This window comes from Phasianus colchicus, chromosome 12 (genome assembly GCF_987193195.1).
Source record: "Phasianus colchicus chromosome 12, bPhaCol1.hap1.1, whole genome shotgun sequence".
In the NCBI taxonomy this organism is placed as follows: domain Eukaryota; kingdom Metazoa; phylum Chordata; class Aves; order Galliformes; family Phasianidae; genus Phasianus; species Phasianus colchicus.
In genome coordinates this window covers 14,566,347-14,579,725 of record NC_143447.1, presented here as the reverse complement: position 1 = coordinate 14,579,725, position 13,379 = coordinate 14,566,347, and the positions used below count along the sequence as shown (strand labels likewise).

Below are 13,379 nucleotides of genomic sequence, written 5' to 3'. Positions count from 1 at the left end.
GGACAGGACCCCCATTCATACTGCTTGAAATCACTGCCTTGCAGTGTGCTGGCAATCCTTGCAATGTGTTGTGTCTACATGTAAAACTTCTTCCTGAGTTCTTTTCTCCCCATGCTCTGAATGCTCCAAAGTGACACGGAAGAGCTGGAAAAATCAACCAACCCTGACCAAATGGTGAACGTGTTTTCTTTGTTTTACTTTTTTTTTAAGAAGAAAAAGAGAGTTCTGACCTCCAGACTCCCTTGTAAATCTGATGTGTGGTTATATCAATGTATTGGGTCATTAATAGATCTCTCATGCCTTCTGATAACTTCTCAGGTCAGGATACAGGCACAGAGCTAGCTGACGTGGCAATGATGGGTTCATTGCATACCTCTGTACTGACCTGCAGGCTCCAGCATGATCCCTCCAGCAGCACAAGTAAACCCAACTTGTTCTCACCCAGCATCTCAACACTGCTTACCTTCGGGATTGCTGGGCCCCTGGATCTGGAGATGCACACTCTCCTTGGAACTCCTGCCATGCAAACAGCTGAGATACTTCCATGTCGCCTATCCCCAACTCTCATTAGAAGGAAATATCACATCACCATCTCTAGCAGACATGTGGTTCCAGGCAGCTAGCAGCCTCATCCACTTGTAGTCCAGCCTCGTCTCCGCTTTGTTTGCTTCTTTTCATGGCAACAGACAAGCTGTGGAGCTTTTCACCCACACACTTTACCTGATAACAGCCTCGAACCAGCATCTGTTTGCCTAGAGGCACAACTCCTTGCTACTAGTCAGGACCTATTTCTTAGGAATTGTTGCTAAATGATGTCACTTTGGAATGAGCTTCATCAGCTGTGTCTGCACTACCTCACCTGCCACTCCAAAACCACTGAGCCTTGCTGCTGCCTGTGTCCAGCTATGTGCAGGGACAACCACAGACATCAAGGCAGCTCCCTCTAGCGCAGCAGGAGGATGTGCTCAGCTCCTTCTTGAGCATTTAGATCCACAGAGCTTGAAGAGCTAAAGCTGTGCTCCCCATCCCACACGGTACAGTGTTTGGCTTAAGAACATAGCTATTTCACAGCTTTGCATGGAACTATCTTGATTTCCAATTTGGAGTTGGCTCTTGGCAGAACACTTAGAGCATCCTTTTAGCCTTCGTCTTCTTCATCTGATGGTCAGATATGAAAGGGTACCAAGGAGCAGCTCAAACACAACCTTTGGCTCAGTAGGCTTGGGTTGAGCCACAGGTCAAGGCTGCCTGCCCCTGGCAGGGGGATGCTTGCCCATGACATGTGGCTTTTGCCTTCTCCAATTTACAGCAATGCACAGCAGTGTATTTAAACTCTTGGATGGACAGCTGGGCTGTTGCACCATCCCCTCATGGTGCTGTTATTGTAGTGGAGGTACAGTTATCCAAGCTACAGTGTCACTTATCTAATATCTTTTGGCCTGATCATGCTGGGTGTGGGACCCAAGACAAACACACAGTCACACACAGACACTCACACACGCAGACACGCTTTGCAGCTTCATGGGTTTTGCTGGCTTATGAACAAGAGAACAAACAATCTGAGGGAATACAATTTCTCACCAGAGCCCGTCAGAGTGCAAAATCCCACCCAGCACCAAGGAGTCATGATTTATGATTCTGTTACTGCACTGACAGAAAGAGGCAGGGAAAAAAAAAAAAAAAAGCGTTTTGCCAGATTTTTCATCCCCCGCGATGAAGCAGGAATCTCAGCTTTTGAATCTATTCGTGGTTTCACCCCTAGTTTTAAGGAGAAAAGCTTACAAGTGGGACATGTTCGACACCTGCAAAGAGAATAAAGAAGATGCTGCAAGGGGAAAATAGACTTCTAGGCAGACTGGATCAGAAACACCAGCAAAGGGAGAACATCTGAGCTCAGCAGCTGAGGTAAAGTGCTTTTTGTGTCAATGTGAACATTAAAATTCTAAATGTGAAGACTGAGACTCCCCAGAAAAAGAATTAAGCTCAGCAGGTAGCTCTGCCTCTGTCCCAGGTTAGACCATACAGACAATCCTGATTTATCAGAATTTTAGAAAAAAGAGGTGGGGTCATGCACACAGAAGAGCATCTCCCATCTCAGAGTGCTTGCTCCAAGAAGCCTTGTGTTGGAGTCCAACCAAGCAGCCAGAAGGACAGACTGACATCCCCGTGCCCACAGCCCCAGCCCAGGGCATGATCTGCTCTGCTTCCTGTATTGTTTGTTTGCATCTCGGTCTAGAGAAGTTTCTGCTTTTGTCCTGTACATTGCTAAAAACAATTTCAGTTGAAAGCAAGTAATTAAGAACAATAATTAAGCCGATGCAATTTTTAAGCATTTAAGGTTGAAAAAGCTTGTATGATCCTTGAAAATGGGATTCTTTAAAGGACCATGGTGATAAATTGTTCCCATAAATGATGAGAAATGTTTAAATCAATAAAACGTTTGTTTAGATGCCCATATGGAGGAAAGATACAGTCTGTTGCTCTTCATATTGGATTGATCCCACTGTGTTAAATTACAGCTGGCTACGGCCCTGCATCGTTTACTGCACAGCTTGACAAGCATGTAAAATATTCACACTGAGCACAAAAATTTTGTGTGTCTGATCTCTGCATTGTCCTTGTCACTTCCTCCCAGCCAGGGCCAAATTAGAGGCTGTTTAATATGGGGGGGAATCTCGCCACAGCTCTCCCACAAGCCTTTAGCCACATTACCCGATATCCTCTCGGATGGCCCAGGGGAACAAGCAGCTGGGAAGCAGATGTAGGCAGCTTTCAGCACGTGACCGTGCGTCTGCCTATAGCACTAGCTGCGTTTGGGATGTATCAGCTGCTCTGGCCTGGTGGCCATAAATACATAAATACAGCAGTAGTGTGGGCAGAGTCTTAAAGGAGTCGTGGCTGTTGGAAGGCTCCCAGAGGGTAGCAGCAATGGTGGGTGGCAGGGAAACAGCCAAGGAGCCCAAGTGGGAGTGGGAAGCACTGCGTGATGCTCCCAGCCTCTCAGTGCTTTTCCTCGGTGACCTATACTGCAGAGCAGAGTGGGGTATTCCTTGAGGATCCCACGGAGAGGACAGGGAAGAAGCTGAACCAGTTAACAGGGGTCCTGGGTTGTTGGTGCTGCAAAATGCCAGGCTGCAGCCTCAGTGTGCTCACTTTGTCAGGCTCACTTCATGAAGTTGGGCCAGATTTCATCACATTTCTCTACACGCATCTTTTGTACATGCCAAAATAGCTCCATTATTTTAGGGATGCTGCTTCCTGCTTCCTGCAGAAACACTTCTACTTCCGCAGTACTCGCTTTTCCCTTGGGAAAAGGAGCCTGCAAACCTGGGCATTGTTGCAAGAAGCAGCAGCAGCAGGGCAGGAAGCAAAAAGCGACCTGATGTCCTAATGAGGGCCAGTAGAGGCCACTGCTGTATGCTTGAAAATAACTCCAGGGCTGATGTCCCTGGCGTGGTCTTTCTTTCAAGCACTCTCTTTCCTCCAGTGTGGGTTTTCCTCTCTTCTCCTGGTGTCACCTCTTGGCTCCAGCACCCCCAGGCGTGCTGCAGACAGGGTCGGATTGCAGCAGCCCTTTCTGTTCTCTGCAAAGGGTGATTTTAGTGGCTGCACAACTTACTTCCTCACCTCCAAGCTCCAAACCCACCAGCTGCCACCAGTAACGAGAGCTAACGCATGCACACTCCCAGGAAGCTTTGGTTCTCCAGCCCAGGTATCTTTAAGACAATGTGGTATAAAGATATATATATATATATATCTGTATATATGTCTTTCAGACATGGTAACCTCAAAAATATCCCACCTTTCACCCAGGGCATGTTCTGCTCTCCTGTCTCTAGCACTTTGCTTTTGTCCCCTCTATAGTCCCATGCCACCCATCCTTTCCAGCTAGCTGATGGCAATTTGGGCTGACTCTTATCACAGCCTAGGCAAAAAAAAAAAAAAAAAGAAAAAAAAAAGATATAACATGGATTGCATGTTGAAATCCGTAAAAATATTTCTTCAGGTCTGTTTGTACATAGCTGGCAGTACAGCAAGATGTGGAGTGCCTTTGATGTTTTAAATGGCTTGGGTCTGTGAAAGTCAAGCTGAACTGTGCCTTGACTTTAAGGAAGCAAACAGAGAGGTGACTATGAACGCCAATTGCTGCTTTTCAAAAAGGTGCCATTGTGGAAAAATAAGCAGGGCACCAGAAATAAAGTCAACAGTTCTTTTAAAAATAACTAAATTTCTTTAAATAACTTGAAGTGTATTTTAGAATAGCTTGAAACTTTATTTTAAGAGACAGAGGGCCTTTTTCATTAGATGATGAAAGAGGATGTTAATTTTTCAGAAATCTGGCATTTTGTCAATGTCTGCCTTTGAAATTTATGAAGACAAACTCACTCCCTGTGCCTGTGTTTTATCTGCTCATTACTCCCAGTACCAGGGGGAACAGAGTGCTCTCACACTGTGCTCCGATGGAGATGTTGTGCCTCGCTCTGTCTCGGTCATGATGAAATGTGACTGAGCACATTCAGCCTGTTCCAGCCGACGTTACGCCTCTTTTTGCTCTCCAAGTGGAAATGCAGTCATCAGAGGGTGTGTACGTGTGTGGGAGATGGCTTCTCACTGAGCAGCTGGGATCCAGGCACTGGTGGGGCAGCGTTGCCACATAGAGAAGCTGCTGGACATGCATATGGCCATGGCTTCAGGCCAGCTGGCAGCACTCCGCTTTGCCATCAGCCCTGTGGGATATATGGGGCCAGAACCTGAGTTGAAGGTTATGTACTTTCTGACCTCCTTGATGGGGAAAGACAAAGACTTCAGGCAGATGCAAGACCTGGTATGAAAATGCTAGGAGCCAGTGCTTTAGGCAGCAGCAAATCTGCTGGGGACTAATAGTGCTTCCCTCTTCCCTAGTTTTTTAATTCACTGTACCCGTTTCCACCATTAAGCAGCTGATGCTGAGTTACAATGGAAATTGCCCAGGGATGGCATGTGGTGTGCACATGCATGGAGGTAATGGCTTTACTGTGACCCAGTGGAGCTCAGAGCCAAGTGAGAGCCTCAGGATGACTGCTGAGAAACTCAAGGGCTGCTCTTCACCTAGTGAGCATGGATCACATTCAAATGGCTGCTTGGCTTTTGGGGAAAAGTGGTTTGGACAGCAGAGCCAGACACAGCTCTGTGAGGTGCTAGATCTCAGAAATCTCCATGGGAGAAAAAAAAAAAAATTAAAAATGGCTATTTCACTCTTTGAGATACTGCTTGAGAGACTGTTTGAGTCTAGCTGATGAAACACTACAAATGGGCTCTGGGGAAATAACTGTGCTAGCAGGAGTAATGTAAGGCTATGGGGAAGCCTGATACATGGTCTAATAGATGTTAGCTTCTGTGCTCCTACAAAGGAATAGTAAAAAGATGCATTATGTGCATCTTCCCTGTGCCAAACACAACAGATCCCTTCCTCACTCAGCCTTTCAGCACACATTTGAGGCTGCCATATTACACAAGCCATCACCCAGCAAAGTGCTGAAACCAGCCAACACTCTATATAGATGGGGGAAGGTGATTAGTCTACACCTTCGTTCTCACTTTCAGAATAATTATCACTGCTCTTTGCTACAGTGGACAGCAAAACTGTGTTACAAAGACGTATAAACACTCCATGGCTCGTTAAGTTTCTGGTGCTGTCTCTTCTCCCCTCATTAAGATACACAATAAATTCTGTCCCACAGCCATGTCAGAGTGTATAGAGGGGGCTGCCATGGCTCACCTGAAGGTAATGGGACATGGCAAAAATTGCTGCCATGCAAAGACTGTAGATATCAGCTATTAAGATGTGTTTGAACTTCCATCAGCAGTCTGCACCATCAATGCATATAGGCAAGCAAATAAGCAGGAAGGTTCTGTTTGTGGCTTCTTAGTTATAAAATTGGTTTTAAAATACAGATTCTTTCAAAATAGCCTTACAGATGCCCAGTGAGATGTCTTGGTCTTTTGCATGTTCTTTAAATGCACAGCTGTAAACTACTGGCCCAAAACATTTTTTTTTTTAACCAGGGGTTTCTGCACCAACTGCAATGTTTGCTTTGTTCTTCTGGTGCCACAAAACCTGAGAGAATAACTCAGTTCCTTTTCTCATTTTAAAGGTGCTCAAAAAAGGAATCTCCTGCCATTACAGCAGTAAGCTGACGTGACTGAGTGCTGGCACAGGGAGGTGAGCCTCCGGGTTTCACTTTCAGAACAGGTCCTCAGTGTGGCGGGAGTGTCTGTGGTCTTAATAACTACAGATGTAAAGGAATTGCAAATGGTTTTATTGATATTTGGCTCTGTGTGTAAATCAACCAAACAATAACAAAGAAGATCTTTTAGTCTATGTACATTAAGGCTTTCTAGAGCTCTTCATAAGGCAATCAAATAAACAGTGTTCCCAATTTGTGAAAAGTGTCATTTCACTATCTTCCATGAGAAACAGGGAAGGTAACAGCACACCAAGAGGCCTAAAGCTTTGCAGGATGGTTTGTGATGTGCACCTTTCTTCCTATCACGGCAGAACAAAGAGTTAGGAGCATGTTGGCTTGATTCTCTCTCCGTGTAACACTAAATCCTCAGATGTGGTTTGGGGCTGAATACATACTTACACGCATCAGTGCTCTTGCTGTGTGACAAATGAGTGCCAACATTTGGGAATGGACTATAAAAGAGAGACTCAAAATCAAATCAAAGGACTTTGAAGGATACAGATACGCAAGAGAAACGTCACCAGATGCTATGTCTATCTGTGCAGCACTGACTTTTTTATATAGTCAAGGCTTCTATGGTACGAGACATTTAATCTCTTGTCAAGCAATCTTCCTCAACGAGGAGGCTCTCAACTTTCTGATCTCTTGCTGCAAGCACACAAGTTACTTTTTGCTCTTGAGCACCCCAGGCAGACAGTGGGGGAAGGGAAGAGTGAATAAAAAAGGGAAACAGAGCATTTGCTGAAAGTTGCAGGTGACAGGGTCACTTAATCAGCCACAAACATATTCTCGGGGATGGCAGCTCACCTAAAAGAGCCACTGCCATGACCCTTTGCTCCCCAGGGCAGATACATCTTAAGGCACCATGAGAAAAGCAGAAGGAGGGAAGTGGGAAGGGGACAATAGGTGGGAAAGTCATGGGAAGAGGGGAAATGTGTTGCTGGCGAAACTAATATGCATGTTGTGAAGACAAAGCCCTCGTTAGTCGGAGAAATCTGCAGACTGTAATGCCATCCAGGACACCTGTCAGTGCAGGGACAGTGGGGGCTGTTTGATCCTAATCTATTTCTTGCCAGCATGGCTCAGCTCTGTCTCTGTTTGATCTACCAGAGGTTTCGATGGCTGATGCTGTGGCCCACTCTGCAGCCTGCAAGGCTGGAGATAAGTCTTCAGAAATACCCAGCTGACCTTGGAATGAGCTTTGCTTGGATTTGCTTACAGGTGGTGATCAAAAATACCGTGTGACGGCTGCTTAGTGTGAAATAGATCCCTTCCACACAAAAGCACATCAGTGTGTATTGCAAAACACAACTTGCCCAGCCGGAGATGCCAGAGATGCCATACCCCATTCTTGACACCACCAATGTAATGGGCTTCTTCAGGCTGCTGAGAAGTAGTTGAGAAGCAGTCTAGTGTTACGGGAGTGCACCCAGTGAGTGCCCAAACCCCCACTGTCCCTCCTGCCATTAGGATTTGTGGCAATGCACCTCTGATTTTCTAGGCTCTATTTAAACATTCATTTACACCGCATGGTGAAGCAGCTTTGCTTTTCCCTCTTGATAACTGAAGTTATTTTGACCTGCTGTCACAAGAGATCTGCACTTGACGACAGACCAACTGTTCGTGCTGCTGAACAGAGAGATGTTCAATGGCCTTTTGTATTTCTTTGTGATTTGGAAGCGTGTTTAGTCAAGGAAAAGCACAGTGGATTTTTGCTGATTGCTGTGCACATCAGCATTGGTAGTGCAGAAGTGCTGGGACCATCTGGTGGGTGTGTGTCATCTTGCAGAGCTGGGCTGGCTGGCAACGGGGACAGAGCTGGTGTGCGAGCAAAAGGGGCTTCATGCTATGGGGAGGGGAATTTCCTGATTCCCCTGCACTGGGAATTTCATTAAAGAGAGTCTACTTTGTTCTTGGTGCACGAAGCCAACTACCACAAACTGCCACAGGTACGTGTTGTAATACATTGCTGTTGGCAAAACAGCTGGTGGGTGGCTGATGATGGCGATTCGCAGGGCAATGTTTTAAGCAGTTTGGGTTCATGGGTTTTGTGAATATGCCTGAAGTTGATGATACCTGGCGAGGTATAAGAATAGGCTGCCCAGGGAGGTGGTGGAGTCACCATCCCTGGAGGTTTTTTTAAGAAAAGTGTAGATGTGGCTCTGAGGGACATGGTTAGTGGGCTTGGTGGGGTTGGGTTGATGGTTGGACTAGGTGATCTTAGTGGCCTTTTCCAACCATAATGTTTCTACAATTCTATGTTCAGAGATTTGGGTTTTCTAGCTGATGTTCCTCTGATGAAATCCAATCTCTGATGAGATCCAAGGAAAGGGATCCCCCTTAGAGGAAGGAAATCTGCTCCCTGTTTGCCTGCTGAGGAAGGCATCTCTTTTTGTACTTCTTTTTTATTCCACAGTGGCAACTTCATGAAAATCAGTAAGAGAGGTTTGAGTTAGTACTTAATGCAAGGATATAAAGGTGAGATGTGTTCACATATTCAGATAAGCTGGAAATGTTTGCCATCACCAACATAGCCCACAGAGATAAAGAGAGATAATCTGAGCACTGGGAGCAAGAGAAGGAGCACTCAGGTCCTAGACAGAGAAGATACCATCCCATATCCATGTTATAGATACAGTTTTGGCCTTTATAATCTTTACAAGGTTCAAGCGAATGTCTCCAAATGCCTAGAGGGTTTTGAGGGTTTCTCTTACTGGCTTTTACAAAAAGCAAATAGACCCATCAGCTTTGGTGGCGGTTCAAGAGAAGCCAGAGATGCCATATGCGTTCACATCCTGGCCACACGTGGGGATGGTAATAAATAATGGGTTGCAAATGCATGTGTTGCTTTCTTGATTACTTGCTTTACTGTGGGATCTGCTGTATTGATTAATTTTAATCTACTTTGCATGTTATTTAGATCTGAAATTGAGCAGAGTGCAAGGGACAGGGAAACTGCTCTAATTTTTAGGGAGTATACTGCATTTGATTAATTTTATGGCCTGCATTGACTAAAAGCTTTCATCCTGGTCTGCTATCAATTTAACTCTCTGTGTTTGTCATTTTTTACTCCTGGGGTCCCACATAATTCAGTTTCGTAAATTGATTTGATTGATGTTTTCTGATCCTTCAATAAAGGCTTTTGGCATAGACTTGTCTGTCTCTCGCTTTGCGAGTAACTGGACAACAACCATCGCTAGGGACAGAAATAGAATTGTATTAAATTAAAATGCATCCTGTGAAGAACAAAGTGCCCAGAGCAGGCGCCTGCTAACAGTGTCCTTTAAAAAAGCACAAAGCGTAAAGCTGAAGTGCCAAAGAAAACCTTCCTCGAGGCTCAGTGGTAACACTTTACAGTCTGCAGGTCTCCTCTCCTCCCTGCCTTCCTGCTGCATCCCACACCTATCCCATGGGCTGTGGCATGGCTCGAGCCTTGCTGGGACATGCGGTGTCAGTTCCTGCCACAAACACATGCAGGTGCACATTTCGGACCAGGAGAAAAAAGGCAGTGTTTACATCAGGGCTTCCAGCAACATATGTAAGAGCTGGGTGTTAGCTCAGCCCATCAGCAGGTGGAGGGGCAGATGGGGCAGTGATGAGCAGCTGAGGTCTGCATCAGGGGACAGCGAGGTGCAGAGCCCCAGTTCCCCAGGAGAGCCATGGGAATTACAGACATTTCATGAATTATATACTGCGGGTCAACAGTGTTTGCATTTTGCTTTGGGTGTTTTTACTGTAGTCACTGCAGGCTATCTGCTGTCCTAAGGGCAAATTCCAATGTCTGCCTGCTGTGCCTTACAGAGGATTTTGTGTGTTGACCGAGATCTATTCTTACAGGGAAACTTCAGCAGAAGGCTGCCCTCAGTCACAGGCAAGAATTTTGCAGCAGATTATACAGCTCATGGGGCTTTATGGATGCCATTGGCAGAGTGTGAAGAAGTAAAATGTTGGTCAACTTCTCCAGGTGTGGCTGCTGCTATCTCAGCTACAGTGCCTCATTTTCCAGGCACTGGAACAAAGCCCGGCACACTGTTGTCAGCCACATTCACCCTCTCTGTGTATCTCAGTTTGTAGCTGCTTAAACATGATGAAAACAAATCTTTAATAGCTGCTGCTTCCATCGTTACATTGAACTCTGTTTTCTATTCAGTTGCAAGGACAGCTAATTTCCAGCAAATGGAAACAATGTGCTCATATTGCTAATTCATGCCACTACACACAAATGTTCAGATTATGTTGTGCAGATCCAAATTCCATTCTCATTCATGAGTGCAGCTCACACTTAAAACTCATTCCCTAGCAAGAAGTAGGAAGCCCTGCAGCAGTTTATGACAAATTAAAAAAAAAGAACGAAAGACAAACTGATCTTTGTAGTTTTCCAATTTCTTGCTAGCATTTGAAAAGCAGACTTAGACTTATGGTGAAAGCTGGAGGAAGCAGTGTCAAAGACAATTTGCCCACAGATGATCTGCCAGAAGGCTGGCATCCACACCACTGCTACACAAACATCCCTTCATCTCAGGTTGTGGTTTTATGTGGGTGCAGGAAGAATATATGAGATAAAGGATTTGGGGGCTGGACAACAATTTAAAGACAGAATTAATGGTTTGAAGATGGAAGTGGAGCACGGACTACATCCTGGTGAAGGCAGGGCACTGATGAGAGCACGGCCAGGCATCTGATGCAGTGACTGGCTGAGCTTTTCCCCATGTTGGTCCTGGGCAGGGGATGTATGAGACTCCCACATAGGGATGGGGAGCTCTGACCTGCCCAGAGCAGCTTGGGGAGCTTAGTCCCATCCTGCAGCCTGTGGTAAATCCTCACCTACGTCATGGCAAACAACTGGTGCTTTGGAGAAGCTCACTTGCAGGAATATTTCTGACAGGAAAAATCACATCCTCTAAGAGCTTCCAATAGAAATGGTGACAGAGGGCAGATCCCCCACTGCAGCACATCATGCCTCTTCTTTCCAGCGGCCTCCTCCAGCCCAGCCACACACAGACCGCAGCCACATGAAGAGATTGCCCAGAGAGGTGAGTGCCCCATCCCTGCAGACACTGCAGGTCAGGCTGGACGGGGCTCTGAGCACCTGATCAGCTGGAGGTGTCCCTGTTCAGTGCAGAGGAGTTGGACCAGACGGCCTCGAAGGGTCTCTTCCAACTCAAACTATTCTATGATTCTGTATTTGCTAACAGCAGCATCGCCATTTCCACCATTTTCCAGGGCAAGGTGTGGAAATAATTACGGAAACGTTCCTCTGTTCAACTTCCACAGCTTGTGGCAGAGGAGCAACGGGCTCCGAGGAAATACAGCGAGGGGCAGCGCAGGGCCTTGGCAGGGACGTGCGGGGCTGCTGGGCTTTGTGCCAGGGACAGCAGGGCAGTGTTTGGATGCAGCTGAGTGTGATCTCGGCTGGGCAGCGTGTGCTGGGAGAGCTTTACAAGAGCTGGAGGTGGGAATGCAAGCAATGTACCTCCGAGCAAAACAGGCCGTGAGGCTGAAGTTTGGCTGTGGGAAGGAAGTACCGCCTTTAAACAAAAACAACCCGCCGCATCCAAAGCTGCTCGCGTCCCTTCGCCCCCAGGAGCACAACAGCACCACCGATCCCGCGGAGCAGCTGAGCGCACCGCCTCGGGCCGACCGAGCACAGAGCCGCCAGGTGTTCCCCAGGTGCCGAACCCCTCGCTCCCAGCGCGGCTCCGCAAACGCGGACCGGCGAGCAGCGCCACAAACTCAAGGACGAGAACCGCAGCCCGCTCACAGCCGCCGCCTCCCCGCCCGGCCGCGGCCCCCCGCTCTCCGCCCGCTGCTCAGGGGCGGCCCCGCTCCGCGGCGGCTCGCGGCGGCTCCGGGTCCGGCGCATGCGGGCTGGCGGCGGGCGCGGCGGCGGTGCTCAGGTTGCAGCCGCAGCCCCCGGCCCTCCTTCCTGCCCGCCTCCCCGGGCGGAGAGCACCGGCCCGGCCGCCTCTTCCCCCCCTCCCCTCGTCCCCTTCCCTCTCCCTTCCCTCCCGGCCCCGCTTCCAGGGGCGAAGCCGCCCGCCGGGCCCCGCGGTGAGTGCTCGTCCCGCCGGAGTTTAGCGAAGGGCCGCCGTGGGGGGAAAGTTTTTGGGGGCGGCTGAAGCGGAAGGGGGGTGGGGGGGAGCTTCCCGGGGTATCTCCGGCCGTAAGGGGGCTGCGGAGGAACCCCCTGCCCGTCCGCGAGGCTTCCACCCTTCTTCCTCCTCTTCTTTAGGGCTTTTCTTCTTACAACTTCGCGTCCCTCTGCTTCCTTCCATTTCTTCCTCGCTCTTTGCTTTTTCTTGCCTGAGTTTGGGTCGATTTCCTCGCGCGGCGCTGCTCTCTCCGCCGCTATTGTCTGCGGTTGGCACCGCGCGGCTCCGAGCTCCGGGGCTGCGGAGCGGGGCGAGCCCGGCCCGGGACATCGGCACCGCGCACACGTCTGTGCGTACATACACACGTATACGCACGGCGTTCCTGGAGCCCCAGGCTGGCCCCCAGCCTCCCTCCGCTTCCCCTCTATTCAAACCATTGATATGCTGATGTAGGGGCGGGCGGGGGGAACCCTCGAGCTGCGCTGACGCAACTTTGTATTCGCGTTTGTTTGTTTCCTCGTTTATTTGTAGCCGAGTTTATCGCTACTGAAGTCTCCGCTTCGTGCCGGAGTTTCCCGAGCGACGCTCGCTGTTGGTTTTTCCCACCTTTGGGGCTGAAGTGTTTCGGGGCTCTGAAGTTGTTCGGAGAGTCATTGCCACCGGGCCTGGTTTGTGCCTCCCTGCTGCTGCTCGCTGATGTCCCTCTCAAATGAATTTACGCCGCTTTGGAAGCGAATGCGGGAATTCCTGGCTGAGGATTGGCAAAGTTTGGGCGTTTCTTAACCTGAAAACCGTCAGAGTTTATTAATTATTAGTTATTAATCCGCTGCCTGTGTCCGTGCTATGGAAGCCATGGAAAGGAGCTGGGGTTGGTGGGAGCAGCGTTGCTGAGCTCTGAAGGGGCTCTGCCCGGTGAGCTTTGCTATCCCTGGAGCTCGGGCGTAGGAAATGTGATTTGTGAAGTTTGGAAGGGCACGCTGTGCTGGTTGTGGTTGCTCAACGGATTGGGGTGCTGTGCTGGCAGCAGACAGCTGGGAGCCGTGCTGCTCCCTGTGGTCCC

At 48.5% G+C, this 13,379-nt stretch overlaps 1 protein-coding gene across 1 annotated transcript in view; it reads left to right on the top strand.

The window, feature by feature from the left end:
- Positions 1–12,203: 12,203 nt before the first annotated feature.
- Positions 12,204–13,379, top strand: part of AKAP13 (A-kinase anchoring protein 13) — a 195,501-nt gene continuing 194,325 nt past the window's right edge. Inside the window, exon 1 of the mRNA XM_031587751.2 lies at positions 12,204–12,278. The gene's annotated coding sequence lies outside the window, so the exon portion shown is untranslated. The remainder of the gene's footprint in view (positions 12,279–13,379) is intronic.